We start from the raw sequence: 20,997 nt of genomic DNA, 5'->3' as shown, positions 1-20,997 counted from the left end.
AACTGAGGAAATACAAAGCACCATTTATTTGGTAATGGACATATATACGGTATGGTGCATGGTAAGTTATATATATACGGTAAGTTATGGCTGTATGTAGAGAGAGAACAGACTGCTTTACATCATAAAAAAGTGGCACCTGCTATCTTTACTGGTAAGACAATGGTGATTTTATCTGTCTTTTAACTTGCTTTGCAGATTTTCTACAATGAACATGTGTTACTTTTTCAAAAAGAAAAAGGAAAAAAAAAAAGTAAATTGAAGAAGAAACTATTTAGTCCACACCCCTCATCCTGCCAGCAAGTGCCCCTGTGGGGGACCCCAGGAACCTATAACCACTGATGACTTCCAGGGGTTTTTGTGGCTTCTGTGATGGCAATAGGCGGTAATTCTTAGGCCAATGAGTAGCCATCGCCTGCCATCCTCTCGGCAGGAATCCTGGCCAGTCTGCCTTCTGAGCTAAAGGGAGCTTCCCCAGCCCAGGACAGGATGGTGGCAGGACCTCCTCCACCTCCTGTTACTGATCAGGGCTCCCCCAACCATCCAGGGGGCCCCAGGAGGTGATCACTGAGGGATGTCAGACAGGAACTCCCACACAAGCCCTGCGGCCCCACACGTGTGCTTTACAGAGAGAGTTTCACTTCAGGTGCCAGGCATCACACCCACAGAGTAAGAACCAGAACCTCCCTGTGTGATTTGCATACCACAGCCTATCCTCCCGGGGTCACTTGGTTGCCACAAACATTTAATATTATCTTCCCATGGTCAGAGTTCTGAGCTGAAGGCTGAAGGGGACAGAAAGATGAAAACCCTGACAGTCTGCCTTCAAAGAACCTCCTGACCAGAGAGGATGTAGAAGAAGGGAGAGGTAGAAGAGCCTCTGACACAGGAAGAATGCACTGTTAAAACAGACCAGCAGGTCAACTCAGGGTTGACTTCCTCCCACATCAACCAAAAGCATTTCTGGCATCACATCCTGCCTTCAACACTTTTCTCAGGTGAGTCTCCTCGCATCCATTCCCACTACCTCTGCAACGGCTCTGCCCTCTCCAGTTCTCACCAAGACTTGCACACCAGCCTCACACCACCTTCCAATCCAAGATGTACTGCCAGGATTTTTCAAAAATCCCCTGCCCTCCTTTAAAACAGTCAACAGCCTCCTATGACCTTCAGGAGGGAGTCTTAACTCCTTAGCATGGCATTCAGTGCCTTTTCCAATAGAGCCTATCTTTCCGTTCTTTTCCTTCCTGCCCTCTAGCCCCCAGCAAAACCCTACAGCCATCCTCCACTCCTGTCATGTCCCCTACCCCTGCCCACATACGCACATCCAGGACATTCCAACAATACCAGACTCCAACAAGACCATTCCTCAAAAACAAAACAGCCCAGAAGATCCTTTTCCTTAATCTCCGCTTGTCAAAATTCTATTCATTCTTCAAGGTGCAATTTAAATGTCTCCTTTTCCACAGAGCCTTCTCCAGACCTCAAATCAGAATTAATCCTACCTTGGACCATAATAGCGCTTTGCTTATATCTTCCTAATTGCACTCATCACATTATTCTTTGCCATCCTCTGCTTAACCTTGAGCTCCTAGAAAACAAACATCATGTGTCATTCCCCTCTGTATCCGCCCCCAACCCAATACAGGATCTAGCAGACAGCAGACATTCGTTTGCTACATATTGAATCAAAAAGCAAGTCATTCTTAAGTTTTCAACACACAAAAAAAGTTTTTTTTAAGAAACATTATGGCTCAGGCAATGGTCCACAGATCCTAGATGATTAATGAGGTAATATTGGTCCAAAGATTGATATCCTGATATAAATCTTTATAATTTAACTTTGTTCAGTGAATTTACTTACATTGATTCCCTCTTTCTCTCTCTCTCCTGCACCTGCCACACACACACATAGATACATAGATATACATACACACACTACTGATTCTGCAGTTTCCCTAGAGAACCTCGACTAATGCAACAATCAACGCTTGACAGTCTAGAAAACCAAGCAACTCCTGCCAGTACGGAAGGCTTGGTCCCAGTGGGCATTGCATGTCAATTACATACAATTACTCACATAGGAACGTTTTTTCCCTAGCCCTGATGTTTCTTCCACGTGAAGGGACATCCATTAGTGTGACACTCCTGACCCTCTCCACCCCTCACGCACCTGGTTGGTGAGTTAAATGGAGAAACCAGAAGAGTTACCCACCCCCTGCCTCTTCCGCCTGTTCCTCTCTGCCTTTTTAAGCTCTAAGCCTTGCCTGAAAAAATGTCCAGCTGTGCCTGTGGCAAGATAGCCAGGTCTGCCCAACTGTGGGCTCAATTAGCAGGGCCACTTGTTTCTCATTATAAGCTGTATCTTCCAACCTGGCCTCTATCAGTATAAAGAAAATACTTTTTTTCTCCTTATTTACTGTCTTATTTCCTGTTCAAGATCCTAGGCAGAGAAGAGACCCCCAGGCAATGTTCCTATCTTGACTTCACAGCTTCTGAAGTGTATCTACTTAAGGAAGAGTCCACAGTGGCTCCTTGGACTTCCCCTAAGGACCCTGGAGTGGCCTTGAGGCTGCTAGTCCAACCCTTCTTGGTACCAAGGAGGATGATCATACTTGCTTCTGCCTGTGGGGAGCTATGAGGAGCAAATCAGAACCTGTATGTGAAAATTTCCATAAAGCCTATCCTAGTATACAAATACAAAGTGAATTATTGTTGTGGCTGGTGCAGTCCTGTTGATGTAGGATCCCAGAGGCCCACTGTGCTAAGCTCCACCAACAATTTTCAGGTAGCCTCGGGAGCTGTCTTACATACATGTGCTCTGCCAACATCTGGATTAGCTACCATGCGCCTCGGCGAAGCCCTTCCCATGACATCCTCCATGTCCCGCCAGACACTCAGTTACCTATGGCAAGACATGGAAGAGCATGCCTCTCCTCCCCATGTGGTGTTACAAAGGTTCTCAGGACTCCTGAAGCAGGAAGCGCCTGCCCAGTGTCTAGTGGAGTTTACAAGAACTCTTTCCATTGCCTCTTGCCGCCAGTTCCCTCCCCGCTAGGGCACGGGGCCCGGGGCTGGGACAGGTTTGTGTAACAGATGCACGCCTCCCCACAGAAACCTGAGGCCCTGTTACCAGGCCAGGATGGCGGTGCTTGGTTCCTGCTTCCACAGGACAAGGAGTCCCCTAGGAGGCTCCCAAGTCTTTGGCTGGATCATTGGACCAATTTGCCAGAGATGCCCAGATATGTCTGAATTCCAGAGGTGGATACAGTACACCTTATATTATAATTAGCAATTGACATGACCAGGCCTCAAGTCCCCTTAAGGCAGCTACACAGAAGCCCTCAATAAAGAGGGCCCTCCTAATCTCATCCTTCCTTCCTGGCCAACCCACTTTCAAACCCAATCTCTGGCCTCCTCCCCTCTCCTTCTCTCTCTCTCTCTCTGTCCCTCTCCTTCCCTCCCTCCCTCCATCTCTCCTTCACACATCCAGGTAGAGGGGGTGGGGTGAGATGGGTGAGATGTGGAGGAAGGCACAAGTGAGAATCAGCCTGGGGATACTTTCCCTCCACTGCTCAAGCAGATAATGTATTGTATATTTTTCCAGTCCTCAGAGAGAGCTGGGAGCTTTTACCCTGTGCTGTGTGCACTCACCTCCCTTGGGAAGAAGGCAACATTCCAGCATAGAGCGATTCCACGCCCACAGTAAGTCCTGCAGCCTTAACTCCCAGGCAGACACGATTTCTGTGGATGGGGCCAGGAGGATGTGAGATGAATGGTGCACCTGCCCCTTTAAACTTGGCCAGAGAGAAACTCTGCTTCCTAGGTGGCAACAGCAATGCCACCTCCAGCTGCTGGCTCCACTCCGTGGAACATTCTTGCACAGTAAGTCTCATCCTGCCTGCCAGCCTGAGCCAGCTGGTTTCCTTCTCTGCAGGTCATTCTCTAGGGATGGTGAGGGGGCGGGGGAGACTGGGCAGGAGAAGGGTGTTTAGAGCATAAAAAGGTTCAGGAAGGGTTTCATTCTCTTCCAAAAAAGGCCTGAGCCAGCAGAGCCTAGGAATTCCCCTTCACAAGCCGGTGGTGTTGACGGCACAGACAAGGGATGCTGTAAATTTAGCACTGATTGTCCCTCATCTGGACCAGAAGAGGTCTCTGATGCCTTAACTTCATCCCTGCTGCTAGAACATATGTGGTTGCAAATTCCTAGGGAATGCAGCCTGGGGGCAAGCTGGGCCCTCACTCTGTGTGGGGGCGCAGGGGCTGAAGCCAAGACACACATCTGGGAGGACACTGTCAGAGGGGGACAAGAGGCCCCCAAGAGCATCCAAGGGGCCCCTAGGATGAGAGGCCTGTGCTGATGTGAGGTTTGGTGTTATATTTCCCCCCCAAATTCTTCCCATCTGTCTCTCCCACTTCGGCAAAAACAAGACATCAAGTAATAGGGAGGAACCCTGGTCCACAAACTTGGCTGTATGAGAAATGTCATACTGATTTATTTACTTTAATTGAAATCTGACGAGGAGTCCCTTACCCTCCAGGCTGGTGGGAAACCCAACCCAGTCATTCCTCACCCCCACCCCTTACGGTTGTGCCAAGGGCCCCAGGGATGCTTCTGAGACCCAAATTTTGGTGAGGCCCCTCCAGCCCACACTGAGGACTGCACTGTACCCTCCACATGACCCCTTGAAATATAACCTCGCTGTGAGTTTCTCACCATCTTAGAGGGGGGACTGGGGAACTGCAAGCCACTCCCCCTGGAGCCTGAGGTCTTGCTCTCCTAGGTGTGCCAGCCCCTCGGAAATTTTGCCAGCCTCCCCCCAAACCGAGAGGCACTGTCAAGGAGAGGAGCAGGGGTTCCCAGTCTTTGAGAGGCTCTCTGGCCAACCCCCACTTCCCAGAAAGAAAAACCTCTCCATCTCTTTTCTCTCACCTCTTTCCCTTCAAAAGTCCTAGTGCTGAGTCACCAACACGGGTCCCCATTTCCCCTCTCCCACACTCCCACACCCCCCACCCCCTGCAAGCATCCCTAATGCAGCATCAGACAGCACTGTCACCACCCAGAGGTGTGTCCTCACCCCGCCTAAGAGAAGAAATCACATGTCTCCCAAGACTATATTATTTGAAATTCTTGGAGAAAAGTCTTGGGAATATAGGTCACTGTAACCAAATGAAACAAGTCAGCCAGTCAACCTTATTTCCAGGCCCTGCATCCCTGACTCTGCCCTGCAGGCCTCAGTCACAGGCCGTCTACCCCCACCCCACCCCACCCCCAGCCCCCGCTCCCTTCTCCTCCCCCCTCTCTCCCTCCCCCGGAGCCCATTCACTGAGCCCCGCAGACTTCCTCAGGAAGGAATTCCTGTGCAGAGTCAAGACGTGTATAATACAAGGCACGCTAATGAGCTGGGGAGGTGGGTGGACTCGTTTGCTTCTCTGAGACAGTGCGAGTCAGCATATCAGATTTTTCCCAGAGCCTGAAGTGTCAGCCAACAATTGAAAGAAAAATGGGATGCTCACAGCTCCGTTTGCCTCCCCGACTGCTACCCAACCACAGGACCCGAAAATCAGGGCCCCGCACGCCTGCCAGAGACCAGGGGGTCAGCTCGGGCCAGCGTGTCCTTATGGGACCTCTCTCCCAGCAAAAAACAGAGTGACACCTCTGGGTCTAGTGACGGCTGAACTGGCAGACTTGTAATGAAACTCTGCTAATGCTTTTCAAGCCATCAGGCCCCACCAACCCTGCCCTCTGACTCTCAGAGCTGCAGCAATCTCCTCCCTCCTTAGATTTACTAAAAGCCTCCTTGCAGTTCCTCTCAGTCACTCCCTCCTCCGGAGGCTGCCAATCTCCCAGTAAGGAGGCCGGCACCTGCCAGTCTGGCAGGAACACCCACACCCGTGGACCCAGGATCGGGGAGGGGGGTGGGGAACAATGTGAATGAATTTAAAGGTGCTCTAGAAAGGAAGACACTTTAGACAAATGTTATTCAGAGGTCAGTGGGGTCACTAGGCTTCTTAGACTATACATCTGGTTGGCTCAAACCCCTATTTTATAGCCTAGGGGAAAATCTTCTGCCTGCCTTGAGATTTCTGCAAATGGCAAGGGAACCTATACTCTGCTCTCACCTCTGCCTCCCATTTCCTGCCCTCACTGAATTCTTATTCTCAGCTCTCCATAATTCTGCACCTCCTTCACACAACCCCATCCTCTCACCTAAAAGCAATCATTTTTACAAGCATTGAACGTTAGCTGAATTCTTATTGATGGTTTGAAGGTCATGAGGGATGGGTTACATTTTCTCACCACACTGCAAACAACCCAACATCTGATACTAGATGTCCCATTTCTTGAACATTCTCTAGGGATTTCTCAGTGGCCATGCCTTCATATGAAGCGCCACGGCTCCTCTCTCCCTCGCTCCCCCAGGAATTCTACCCACTCCTGGCTCAGAGCACAGGCTCCCTCCCTTGCTTTGCATATCCAAAGCTAATCAAGCTGTACAATGGAACCAAAGCCATTTGTCTCCTTTAGAAAGGCCTGCTTTTGAAGACACTTGCTCAAAATGGTGATCCTTTTCTTCTGTTTTTCCAATAAAACAATAATTATAATTCATTAGGAAGCAAAGGAAATTTCTTTCATTTCACTCTGTAAGCTCACTCCGTCATTTGTAGCATTCTCTGCTTGCTGTCTTTTAGGTCCTGAGCTTCTGATTCCATTCATAGCTAAAGAAATGGACTTCCCTACCCTGGATTCCCCCCACTGCACCCCACAACAGGATCAGCTCTCTGGCTCTTATAAGACTTAACCAATTATAACTGCTCCCAATGCCTCTGCCACCAGGTGGTCTAAACTGAGGGGTTAACCTGGGCTTAGGAACCTTTCAAGAAGCTAAGCATAACCGCACAAAATCTGTGAAACCCTAAAACTGTATGCAACTATGTGCGTTTTTCTGACGAGGGGGTTCATAACTTTAATAAGATATCCTCCCACCAAAGGTTTTAGCCACTTATCAGGTAGCCAGAGAACTGGACAGAGCTCTGTATCAACAGTGCAGCCTCCGGTGCTGAGGTAGCCTTAAACCAGGTCACTATTTAATTGGCTGTTTGGGAAAGAGGAGAAATCATTATTCTTAAGAAAGTAAGTTTTCAAAAATAGCTGCTGTGAGAGTTGTAAAAAAAAAATCAACAGGAGTTAGGAACAGGGAAAATGAAAATACAAATTCTTGTTTTTTTATAGAGAGTTTTTTAAAATGTGATTCAGTAAGCGAGTGCCTAACAGCTAATGCCTTTTCACAGACATCGATAAAGTGATTCTGAAATGTAGACATTCACTCCTCTATTTCACATTCTGAAGAGTCTGGTTTTATAATCTTAAAATACTAACCATAAAAACAAAAAGATGAATCAGATACATAGATTTATTGTACTCACTGGAGAAAAACGTAGCTCAGATAAAACAATTGCAACAAATGAACCCAAAGTTAAAGATGGATGGAAGCCTAGAGCCAATTAAAACTAAATGGAAAAGAGATTTAAGTCTGAAAATTGAAGATAAGGATTGGCAATTATCCTACCATCTAACCAAACACACCACTGCTACTGTTCTGGATGACTTGATGTATTTTTAATTATCATATCAAGCATTTGACTGTAGTTAGAAAAAATGAAATTGACCCAAAAAAAAAAAAAAACCCATCTCTTTTCTCCATAATTCAGCAAGAGAATCATCCCCCTCTGCCCACACAGTGTCCCTACACAGAGCCAGAGTGGTACAGTGCCACTCAAATTATACCATAAATTATAGAGAAACAACGCTCACCATGTCCTGATCTGTGTTTACCTCATATCAATTCTCGACTGAAAGTGGAAATGTTTAGTTTTGCCTCATTTACATTGTTAATAGTCTTACCCTAGATTACGAGAAAACAGATGAGAGAGAAGGCCCTTAGAATGTGGCAAATGGCTTGAAAGTCTTAGCAGAACTTGCCCAGTGAAAGACAGTATTACACTTAGGTCCCAGGCAAGAGGGTCCCTGACCTGGACCTAAGTATTAGAGGGTCTCCCATACCTTACAGCACACACGTGCGTGCACACACACACACACACACACTGAAGATCATGTGAACAACTCTGTCACTCGGGATCTGGTGCTCACAGCTGGCTCAGAGCCACCCACAACCCCAAAGATCCACTCTTGCTTCTAGCACCCGTCAGGCCCCAAGAGGATACTTCACATCTCTTGCCTATGTCCTCAAAACAGAAGGCAGCTGTGTCTGGATGCCAGGAAGGTTTATGGGTTTTGTCCTGCAGACTTTGAACCACAGGGAGAATTTGAGTGACAGAAGCACTTAGGTGTAAGAGGAGAGACAAATTAACTTGTCAGATCCTTCCTCTCGGCATCAATGCAATACTTCTTGCATACCAAGTGGTTGTTTCCTAGTAAGTGCCAGGTGTCTGTTTTCTTCCTTCTCTTTGTATTCTAATTTAAGGTTCCAGAAGTATTCACAAATGATCGCAGTATTTACAACAGATGCAGGTGGCAGCTGAGGAACATTATGCAATATTAAATGAACCACGTTACCCTTAAATTTGTGCAATGAGTGAAGCATGGTATCAATATTTTCATCGGTAACTGGAAGAATATTGAATGTTAAACTGCAAATGGTTTCATTTTTGTAAAAATACTTTAAAATATTTAATTAAATTTCAAGAAAAATCAAATTAAAATTCAGTTTTATTTAAAATACTTACATTCAATACTTCTTCAAGGAAGACAGAGTAGACATACTTAGATACATCTATTTCTTACATTAAAAACCTTGGCTGTTATACATAAAATAAAGATAAGAAGTCACTGAAAGGTAGAGAGACAAAGGCAGACTGACTGGAGACTTCAAAACCCAAAGGATAACAGAGTGATGTGTTCCTTGGGCTTTCTTTTTGCCTCATGAGTCCTACCTAGGCTTAGAGCTGAACAACTCAACAACTCAGAAACACCAACAGGCAGACGACGCAAGCCCCGACAAAAAGCCTTCTCTCTCTAGTCAAAGGAATGGGACAGGGGCAGCCTCGCAGACAGAACAGCTTTTCAGACAGTAACAAATCTACTCCAGCCACACACCGCAGAAAATATCTGTGGCCCCACTCCCACGCATGCCAGCGAAGTTCAAGTGGGAACCTAGACATCCTCCTCATAAGACTATAATTAGGCACCTTAACACCCCCAGGTGGCGTCAGAACAGGTCATGTAGGCTGTTCAGACTTTCATTCTCACTGGCCAGTAATGAGCTCCCCTGAACCCATGGTGTCAGTAGAGACCACTGAGAGCCCAGACTTCCACACCATCCAGTAGTAACAAGAAGCCTCTCTCCCTCGCTGCTCTCTGCGGTGCTGTCAGAGGCGGCCTTGGGGAAAGCCAGGACTTTGACCACTGCCCAGTGGTAACAAGGTCACTCTAACTGCAGAGTCAGTGGATAACATATACAAAGCTGGAATCTCACCTCCTCCTGGCAGTAACAGGGAGCAGCTCTCTCCAGAGTCATTCGTCAACAGAGGACAAGTGGGAAACATGGATTTCTACCTCCACTTTCCAGTAATGAAGTGATGCCTCCTCTTCCCCTGCCAGAGTGGTACCAGAAAAGCCAACAAAAACAGGTTTAAGTAAAATCCAGAGCCTCAGAACACAATATGAAAATTTTCAATTGAAAAATCAGGCATTATACCAACAACCAGAAAGATCTCAAACTGATGAAAAAAGGCAATTAATAGATGCCAACATTGAAATCAAAGAGATATTAGAATGATCCGACAGTTTAAAGAAGCCATGATAAAAGTGTTTCAATAAACAATTGAGAAAATATATAAAACAAAGAAAAATACAGAAAGTCTAAGCAAAGAAATAAATGTGCTGACAAAAAACTACGAGATATAAAAAGGAACCAAATGGAAACTGTAGAACTGAAGAACAATAACCAAAATAAAAGGCTCAGTGGATGGATTCAACAGTGAGCTGGACGATGGAACAACAGGAATTGCTTAATTTGAACAGAGAAAACAGACTGGAAAAAAAAAAAGTGAATGGGGTCTCAGGGACTTTTGGGACTATAACCAAAGTTCTAACATTCACATCAATAGAGCTGTAGAGGAGGAAGCAGATGGGGCTGAAGAACTACTTAGAGAAATAATGCCTGAAAACTCCCCAAATTTGGCAAGAGACATAAATGTACAGATTAAAGAATCCTAGCAAACCCCATACAGGATACACTCAAAGAAATCCACGCCCAGATACATCATAATTAAACTCCTGAAAACTAAAGACAAAGAAAAAACTCTTGAAAAAAGCCAGAGAAAAACATCTTGCCTAGAAGGGGAAAAACAATTTGAATGACAGTGGGCTTCTCATCATAAACCATGGAAGTCAGAAGAGTTTTTATCAAGTAAAAATATTTTACAATATTTTTCAAGTGCTAAAAGAAAAGAGCTGTCAGCCCCAAATCCTATATCCAGCAAAAATATCTAGAATAAAAGAGAAATCAAGATAGTCTCAAATGAAGAAAAGCTAAGAGAATTTGTCACCAGAAGAACTACCCTAAGGAAATAGCTAAAGGAAGCTCTCTAAACAGAAAAGGAACAATAAAAGAAAGGAAGAGCTATCATGCAAAAATATAGGTAAATACAACAGACTTTCCTTCTCTTGAGTTTCTATAGTATGCTTGATGGTTGAAGCAAAAATGACAACACTGGCTGGTATAGTTCTTAATGTATATAGAGGAAAAATTTAAAACAATTATTTTATAAATGTAGAAGGAATAAAAGGAAGTTAAAGCTTCTATACGTCACTCAAACTGGTAAACTGACCACACTAATAGACTGCCATACGTTATGTATATAAAATGTAATTTCTAGAACAATCATTTAAATAGCTATACAAAGAGATACACTCAAAAACACTATAGATATTTATCTAAAAAGTATTTAAATAACCCACAGGAAGACAGGAAAAAGAAAACAAAGAAATGAAAAAAAAAGGGTGAGAAAAAAGAAAATGGCATGTTTCAACCTCATCAATAATTACATTAAATGTAAATGATCAGGGGGAGGGTATAGCTCAATGGTAGAGTGCATGCTTACCATGCATGAGGTCCTGGGTTCAATCCCCAGTACCTCCATTAAAAATAAATAAGTAAACCTAATTACCTCTCCCCAAAGAAAAAATTTTAAAAAGAAATTAAAGAATATTTTTTTTTAATTTTAAACATAAATGATCAAAATACACCAATCAAAAGACGGAGATTGGAAGAGTGGATTAAAAACATGACCCAACTGTATACTGTCTCCAAGCAAGTCACTTTAAATATGACAGTATAAACAGAGGAAAGTAAAAGGATGGAAGGAGATATATAATGCAAACATTAATCAAAGGGAAAGAGGAGTGACTATATTAACATCAGATAAAGTAGACTTCAAAGCAAAGAAAATTACCAGACCCAGAGGGGGATGTTATATAATGATAAAAGGGTCAATCTACAAGGAAGACATAGCAATCCTAAATGTGTATGCACCAAACAACTGAGCTCCAAAATATGTGAAGCAAAAACTGATAGAACTGAGAAAAGAAACAGACAAATCCACAGGTATCATCGGAGATTTCAGTACTCCTCCCTTAACAATTGTTAGCATAACTAGACATAAAATCATCAAGGATATAGAAGAATTCAATATCATTGACCAGCAATATAATCAACATTTATAAAAACACTCCACTTAACAACAGCAGGATACACATCCTTTTCAACTACCCACAAAACATATACCAAGATAGACCTGGGCCATAAAATAAACCTCAACAAATGTGTAGGAAGTTAAATTATACAGTGTGTATTTTCTGAGCACAATGGAATCAAATTAGAAATCAATAACAAAAAGATAAGAACATTTCCAAACACTTGGAAATTAAACAACACATTTCCAAATAATCCATGGGTCAAAGAAGAAGTCTGAAGGAAATTTTTTAAAATATTGAAATGAAAGAAAATGAAAATACAACATATCAAAATTTGTGGGACATAAGTAAAGCAATTTTAACACTAAATGGATGTGTTAGAAATGAGAAAAAGTCTCAAATCAATAATCCAAGCCCCCATCTCAAGAACCTAGAAATCGAAAAGCAAAATAAACCCAAAGTAAGTAGAAAGAAGGAAATAATAATGGTATAAGCAGAAATCAATGAAATTGAAAACAAAGAAAAATCAGTGAACCAAGAAGTAAATTCTCTGAAAAGACCAATAAAATTGGTAGTACCCTAGCAAGACTGACAGAGAAAGAGAGAGAGAGAGAGAAGACACAAATCACCAATATCAGGAATGAAATGGGACGTACTGATACGGACACTGCAGATGTCAAAAGGATAACAAATGAATACTACAAACAACTCTGCACACCTACATTTGACAAGTGAATCAGCTCCTTGAAAAACAAAAACTACCACCATTCACCCAATATGAAATAGATCATTTGAATAGCCCTACAGCCCTACAACTATTAAGGAAGTTGAATTTTTCACTTAAGAACTCCCCAAAAAGAAATCTACAGGACCATACAGTTTCACTGGAGACGTCTACCAAACATTTAACGGAGAATTAACGCCAATTCTACACAATCTCTTCCAAAACACAGAAGAGGAGGGAACATTTCCCCTAAGATCTGGAACAAGGCAAGGATGTCTGCTCTCACCACTTTACTCAGCATAGTGCTGGAAGCTCCATCCAGTGCAATAATGCATAGGAAATAAAAGGCATACAGATTAGAAAATATTAAAATATGAAAAAACTTTCCCTATTTGTGGATGACATGATTATCTGCCTAGACTATCACAAGGAATCTATAAAAATAATAGTAATTTTTAAAAACTCATAGAACAAATAAGTGAATTTAGAAAGGTCACGGGAGTCAAGACAAGAATGTAAAAATCCATTGTTTCATATAGACTAGCATTGAATACACAGACATCTTAATTAAAAATACAATACCACTTATATCCACACATAAAAAGCAAATGGGTGTAAATCTATCAAAACATGTATAGGACTTGCATGCTGAAAACTACACATTGCTGATTAAGAAAATCAAAGAAGATCTAAATAAACAGACATATCATGGTTATGGATTATAAGACTCAAATTAGTAAAGATGTCAATTTTCCCCAAATTTTATATGGGCTTAACACAACTCCTGTCAAAATCCCAGTAAGATTTTTTGTAGATATGGACAAGATTATTCTAAAATTTTTATAGAAAGGCAAAGGAACTTGAATAGCTAAAACCATTTTGAAATAAAGTAATAAAGTAGAAGGAATCAAGCTCTCCTATTCCAGGACTTAATTTGCAGCTACAGTTATTAAGACTGTGTGGTATTTGTGGAGAGACAGACACATAGTTCAATGGACAGAATAGAGAGCCTAGATGTGGCCCACACAAATATGCCCAACTGGTTTTTGACAAACGGGCAAAAGCATTTCAACAGAGGAAATACGGCCTTTTCAGTAAATGATGCTGGAGCAATTCGATATCCACAAACCAACAAACAAAAAAAGAACTTTGACCTGAATCTCACACCTTACATAAAATGTAACTCAAAATGGATTATGGACTGACATGTAAAACACAAAACTAAAAACTTTTAGAAAAAAATGGGAGAAAATTTTTAGGATCCAGTGCTAGGCAGAGAATTCTCAGACTTGACACCAGAAGCACCATCCAAAATAGGAAAAATGATAAATTTCCAAGGACTAAGACGTGAGTGGGAGAGAGAAAGAAGTGTGTGGCTATAAAAGGGCAACATGAGGGATTCTCGTGGTGAAGGCAATGTTCTTTATCTCAGCTATCAATTTCAATACCCTCTTGTGAAACTGCTATAATTTTATAAGATAACATCATTGGAGGAAACTGGGTAAAGGGTACCTGGGATCTCTCTGTATTATTTCTTATAACTGCATGTGAATCTATAATTATCTGAAAATAAAAAATTTTAATTTAAAAGTTCCATTCATTAGTTATCATTTGTGTTCTTTTAATTTTAATATATCATTGTAAAATGTTTTAGGAAAAAACATTTTCAGTAACATACATGAAAAATAATGTCAAATTTTCCCTTTTTAACATTTACTTCCATGTATAACTTGGATGAACATACACTCAAATGTCATTTTGATGACATCATTCCCCTGTTTAACAAATCTTTCTGTGGATTTCCAAAGCCTAAAGCATAAAAACTCCTTAGCTTGGCATTCAAGGCCATCCCTGTTCCAGACCCTTGTCCACCAATCCAGACTCATCCTTCACTCCTGCTCACTGACACATACTCTCTCTCCAATTCTTGATTACTTGAAGTTTTTTAATGTGCCTTGCTGCCTCATGCCTCTTTGCCTCTTCACCCTGCCCCCAAACACCTTCATAGCTTTCAAGACTCCACTCAACCCACCTCTTCTAGGATTTCTTGCCTGTTCCTCCCCTTAAGAGCCCATACCAGAGAGAATCCCCCATCCCTCTGCAGTGGCACCGTAACCTGTACATCTCTCTTGGTACCTGACACTCAGCTGCTGATGTGTCTTTCCCACCTTGCTCTGTGACCACCTTGAGGATGGGGATGTGTAGTGTCTACCTTTGCAGTTCCTGTGCTTCAGAGTGCCGAGCGCGCAGCAGGTGGTCAAAATGTCTGTGGAAAGGCTGACTAGCCAGCTCGCATGACTCCTGCATTCTGTTGGTTTCCTTGTTCTCCCCTTTTCTCATCCTTCTCCCTCCAAATAATTCATTCCTTACTGCCCTGAAGTCCTTTCGACTTTGTTCACAGGATAGTCAGCTGCGTGCATCCTTGCCTAAGAGTTCCTCAAGGACAGGCAGTGTGCATTTTTCAGACACAGCTTAGACACATCAAAAAGCTCAAAGTTTTTTTTTTGTTTGTTTTTGGTTTTTTTGAGGAGGTACTGGGGATTGAACCCAGGACCTTGTGCATGCTAAGCACACACTCTACCACTTGAGCTAAACCCTCCCCCAAAAAGCTCAAAGTTGATTGATAAACAAGCTCTTCAACTGACTGACTGAACAAATGAATGAATGATTTTGAAATACCTTATAAATTACACAACTTAGCTTATTTTTTTACTCCACTCTAGGATCTTTTAGAAAGAGAGAGAGAAGACAGAAAAATACACAAAAACTATGTAACTCACAAGGAAGAGCCCTATGTAGCTGCAGCACAGATGGGAAGGAATGGCTACGTGGTTGGAATCATGAACATCACTGCACAGTTTTTAATTTTGGGGTTGGGTCCTTTGAATTGCTCTTTGAGACTGATGGAAGGAGGGAGGGCGGGAAATCATCACATCATTCCCACCTGTCTAGAGAAGAATCTCAGTGTGAGTCCTATTTCTTGAATATAGGGAAAAAAGAGATACAAAGACATGTCAGATCATCAAATGGCACATTTCAGTTTCATGCACAGTCCCACCCTTAAGGAATTTACAATCTACTTTCCACTGTAATCATACCAAACATTTGCCTTTGAAGTAGATTGATGTAATGAGGAAATAATGTACGGGAAAGAGTGTGGGCTGTAGCTTCCAACGAGCCTTGTCCAGGCCTGGCTTGACCGTTTGCTAGTTATAGGAGCCTGCCACCTAATCTGTTTCCTTGGCAGTAAAATGCTCTGTCAGACCACCTACACATGGGACAGGTGTGAGAATTAAATAAGATAATATATGTAAATTGTGGAGCATATTGCCTGGCACACAGTAGGCCAATAAATTGCAACTGACTGTCCCTTTCCCCATCAAAGGCACCAATCTCTGGATTATGAACTTCAAAACACCTTCAGGTGAAAAATTTTTCTCATTTAAACTATATTAGAAGCCAAAGTTATAATACCAGGAGAATACCTAAGAAAAGCATGAGCTGTGTTAAAAATGTTATGTGAGAAACCCTGCAGGGCTCTCAGTAAATACTTGTTGACTGACAAATGTATTGTCAGATCATAAAATCACAAAGATGGAAAGAGATAACAGCATAAAAAGGTAATTTGGAACCAGCACAGGATAATGATTATACTTCAATAAGTATTTTATTTTTATAAGCAACAGTAAAGGAAACTGGAAATCATTTGGAAAAAAAAAATCAGGTTTTCTTTTACAGCCATAAGTTTATATGAACACCTGAGGCACAGTATCCAAAGTGCTGGCATCTCGCTGGCAAAATCGCTAAATTGGAAGCAGAAGTGTTCCAGGTATTGAGGGGAGTCTGTATTCGTGACATCTGTGGCCACCTCCTCCCACGTGACCCAGGGAACAGGAGACCCAGACGTCCCACACACCCGTGACTGAAGAAGCACCCATTCAAACCTGTCCTGGGGCGTCATGGTTCACGTAACAAGAGTTTATTGAGCTTTGCTGTGTTCCAGGTACCATGCTGGGCTAAGGGACACCAAGAGAGGAAGATCGTGATCCCTGTCCTCAGGAGGAGAGGTACACACGTAAATGATTGCGAGTAGAGACTGACTGGCTATACAAGTACACATGGAGGCACAAAGAAAGGAGTGGTCCATTTAACCTGAAGGATTACAGAAGTATTTCTCAGAGGTGGTAACAATCGAGCTAGACCTTAAAAGATAAGACACTCTACATGGCAACAGAGGGTAAAGGCGGTCCAGGCAGGGGAACCCCTGGGACAAAGGCCCAAAGTCTAAACAAAGAGGTGAACTCAGGAAGCTGTGAACAGTTCCATGAGAACCAGGGCATTTTTTAAGTCATACATAATGTATGTAAAACAGTATTTTACATACATTGTACATACATTTCTTCCTACTCTTGTGAAATTGGCAGCAAATAATTATTCCCATTTTGTTGATGCATGTACCATGAATTTACACTCCGTATTCCATGAACTCATCAGTTGACCTAATTTTTTTAAATTTATTTTATTGTCTTTTTTTAAATGAAGGTACTGGGGATTGAACTCAGGACCTCGTGCATGCTAAGCATGCACTCTACCACTGAGCTATTACCATCCCCTCAACCTAATATTTTTTAATTAAACACTTGGAGTTATTGGTTATAGGTTATTAAATGGCCCTCAGTCATCTATGCCTTGCTCCTCAGAGGGTCTTGAATTTATAGGAGATAAGCTACTCACAGCAATGAAGGTCCTGGGAGGGATGGGAAGGCAGAGAGACTGAAGGATGGAGGGACACAAATTCCCAGTGTGGGCATCTCAATGGTGCAACAAAACAACCCAACATCCTGGAAAAGTAAACATTTTAGAATTGTCAGAAATGTGCTAGAACTGTGAGTAGTACATGAATCAGCTGTGTACACTGTGAAACCTAATACTTGGGTTCTTTATTTCACAATATAAGAATTTCAAAAATTTCCATCAAGGAAAAAAAAAAAAAAGAAAAGAAAGACAAGACATGCCAATTTGTGGAGAGACCCACAGTATCCTAGGGTTTTTTGCCACTACAGATCATCCTACTTATGCTACAGAAGTAGGCAGTATGTCCACAGCAGGCATCACTACATGATCTCAGTATTTTTTCCCACTGAACCTGAGCTAAGGAGATAAGGGGAGGTCAAAGGATAGTGCTAAAGCATCCCCGGTGCTGGTAAAAATAATGCTTTTAGGAACCATTGCAATGGCTCTATGGTTGCATTAAAATAACCACTTCAAAATATCACTACCCAATTTTATGTTCCAGGTCTGCCACGAAAGGGTTATGTAACCTTTTCAAAGGTCACATGATTTCTTTAGGCTTCTAATTCCTCTCCTGTAAAATGAAGACCTGGACCAGATAACCTTCAAAGTCCCATTCGGACAGTTCACAATTCTGACTTTCCTTTCTACCCCATCTGGTTATCCCAACCCGCTATCTGTACTAACAACCACTTGCCCTGGGCAGCTGCGGAAGTCTAACCCCTAGTCCCCGACAGGCATACAGGTGGAACCTTGACCCAAGTAGCACAGCTCAGCTGAAGTGCCCCGTGGGCCCCTCTGATCAGTGTCTCTGCCCCCCACCTCGGGCAAACGTGCACTAGAAGTCAGCCAGCAAGAAAACGATTGCTGCCCTTAAGGTGGTAACTTAAAAATCAATATTTGCCTTGCCCTCTGTGGTTTCATTTCCTGCCAGGAAATGGAGCTCGGCGCTGCACATGGGGCCTGAGATGACAAACACTTCGGAGATAGGTTCTGCATCTAGCATGGTTTCCTTCGCTCTTTGTGAGATATCGCTAAACACTACAGAACTTTTTTCTTTTGTGGGGTCAGGCAGAAAGCTTGCTTTGAATGAACTTTACCTTGGATTTCCTACTTCTGGATGAAGTTAGGTGGAACCCACCCCCCGCCAAACCAAAGTGCTTTCTACAAGGAACCCTTAGGGTAGGTAGGAAAAGAGGAGGCACCCAAGGGTCCCAGCAGCCAGTAGGCAACAGGTGTTAGAAATGCAGCTGCACTGGGCACCCTGCCAGGAGGACCACGGAGTTCCCCTGGGTAGAGCCCACCCCCAGCTCAGCAGCACTGGCTCACAGCCTGCTACTGGGGCAGTAAACTCCATCTGCATTATTTCTAAGGTTATATAAGGCAGGGTTTCAAAGGATGAATTATAAAGCCAAAGACCTGGGTTCAAGTTCCATCCCTGACCCTTACCACCTCTTGTGACTTAAGCTCTCTTAGCTTCAGCTTCCTCACCCATAAAATGATGCTACCAGTAGAATCTAATCATGAGGGTCATTGTGAGCATTAAATAAGACAGTGAATGAAAAGTAATGAGCTGTAATCACTAGCACTAGTGCTTTGCTGAGCTGTACTCGAACCAGAGACCAAAGGAAAAATTAGTACCACTGAACCTGTCTTTGTTTAAAATCTTGATATATTGTTCACCATGAATTCTTTGCATTTTTTAATTTAAAAATGCATTAAAGCATTACTTATCGTGATTACTCACTTAAGAACTCAGTAAATGTTGGTTGCTGTTGTTTTACCATCATCAGGCAATGACTGTATGACAAAAATTAGCACTTAATTATCTAATTTCTTGTATTAGCCAATGCTGTAGGTGCTTATGCCCTGTTTTCTCACCTAATTTGTATACTTCTTAAGGGCAGAAATTATGATCTATGTCTTTTATCACTAAAACGGCTGAGTAATAAGAGATTCAAGTAAGCGCATGTCCAGTGACTGCTTTTAGCCTAACATAGACAATTTCCAGTCCACTGTCCTCTAATTGTTTCATGTGTTTGAAGGTTTTGTTTCTTGATCCTTGAGGGCATGTCTGGCACAAAGATGGGCGACAGAATCAAAGAACTGGCAGGGACCTTTGAGTTCATCTAATCCCATCTGCTCACTTTACAAAGAAATCATCTGATGCCCAAAGAGCCTGAATGATGTGGCCAGACCTCTCAGTGACAGTGCTGGGATGAGAACTCAGATCTCCTGGACTCTTTCCACTCCAGTACTCTGTTAATTTTCTTTTATCTCTCCATGTCCATCAGTATCAAGCACAGAATTCTGCATGTAAGAAAAACTCAATAAACGATGTAGATGGCTGACTTCTGGAACTTGAGTAATCTTTGCTTACAGCGGGAGTAAGGAGTCACTGTCCAGAAACGTGTATGTTATTTATCAACTGTCCACATCTCGTGGCTCAGTGTGGCAAGGTGGTTATGAGAACGTTGGATTTGGAGTTAGATAGCTCTGTGTCAAGTCCTGACTTCTTTACTTCCTAGCTATGTGACCTTGGATGAAATTAAGCTTCTTAATTGAATTTTCCTCATCCAAACTGTGAACATAATACTAGTACTTATCACATGGAATTGTGAAAAATTACACAAAACAAAAACATGTCAAGAGTATGGCAGACTGCCTAACGCATAGTAAAAGCTCAACAATATTAGCTATTATCACTATTATGATATTAGGATATTATGATACTATTATGAAAGTAAGGCCCTCAGCGGTAGGTGGGCTACAAGGGCATAGAGATGGAATTATATGCATGGTTGTGTAATATGCCCACATTTTAATGTAATAGTGGATAAAGACTGGGAATGGGGAGCTAAATTATCAATCCAGCGCCTATGATTATGCTATATCTATTCCATGAAGCCTCGTGAATAACTCTGACCGCCAGTGTATTCTGGGGGATCTCAGTTCCATATAACCATGACAGGGACCCCACACGTACACACACACCAGCTGCCTAGCTCCTGAAACTTTACAGATTTCCAAAAGCAACAGGAGCCCTGGCCAGTAGACTATAAAAAGGGACCTGTCATAGAGTCAAGAATGCCTAACTATAATCCCATTTTTAGTTCCATTTCGAGACAAAACAAACTATATTAGCAAGGATGCCCAATCGATCAGCAGAAGGCCAGACACACATAATAAGACACTCCATGACTTGGAATGGTGCCAGCACAAGCCTGCCACCATGAACAACACATGGAGTAACCCAGGGAAACCAGTCCCACAACTGAGTTCACACGATACTGCACCTACTTTCATTCTCTTTTGCCCTCTGCACAAAGCAGGACTCTGAAACCAAATTTCTATGACTTCACAGGAAGACGTGAGGTGGAAGTCTGTGTGAAAAGTATCCTAGTTTTTAATACTCAGAACTTGGGTGAAAGAAACAGCCTTGGCTATCCCAAATTTCCAATCAAAGACCCTAATATTTTGCATTTTTTCAGCATCTTTATACCCAAATCCACAAACCCCCTCTGCATGTCTGATATTAGCATCTCAGAGAAGCAGCTAAGAGTTTGTTGAAGCCATAGAACTTTAAAGAGCAGTTAATATTCAAAGCACTTTTGAATTTTGAAAGATGAGAGGAAATACAAATAAAATTGTTTTTCATCCTGGGTCACATCCTCTGCTGGCAACCTGAAAGTTCTCTTAAAATTCAAGGTTTCCCAAAAGCAATGTGGTATCCTAAATTTAATCCTAAAATAGGAAAAAAAAA

At 42.5% G+C, this 20,997-nt stretch overlaps 1 long non-coding RNA gene and 1 other non-coding gene across 2 annotated transcripts; both read left to right on the top strand.

Annotated features, from left to right (window-relative positions):
• Positions 1–770: 770 nt before the first annotated feature.
• On the top strand, positions 771–19,565 carry LOC141574387 (uncharacterized). Its single transcript, XR_012501396.1, has 4 exons — positions 771–998; positions 3,608–3,705; positions 16,447–16,510; positions 19,280–19,565. It is a non-coding gene; the product is annotated as an uncharacterized LOC141574387 (long non-coding RNA).
• Positions 11,093–11,165, top strand: TRNAG-ACC (transfer RNA glycine (anticodon ACC)). The gene has a single exon. It is a non-coding gene; the product is annotated as a tRNA-Gly (tRNA).
• Positions 19,566–20,997: the final 1,432 nt, after the last annotated feature.

The sequence above is a fragment of the Camelus bactrianus genome, chromosome 21 (assembly GCF_048773025.1).
Source record: "Camelus bactrianus isolate YW-2024 breed Bactrian camel chromosome 21, ASM4877302v1, whole genome shotgun sequence".
NCBI lineage: Eukaryota > Metazoa > Chordata > Mammalia > Artiodactyla > Camelidae > Camelus > Camelus bactrianus.
This window is presented reverse-complemented; position numbering and strand designations above follow the sequence as displayed.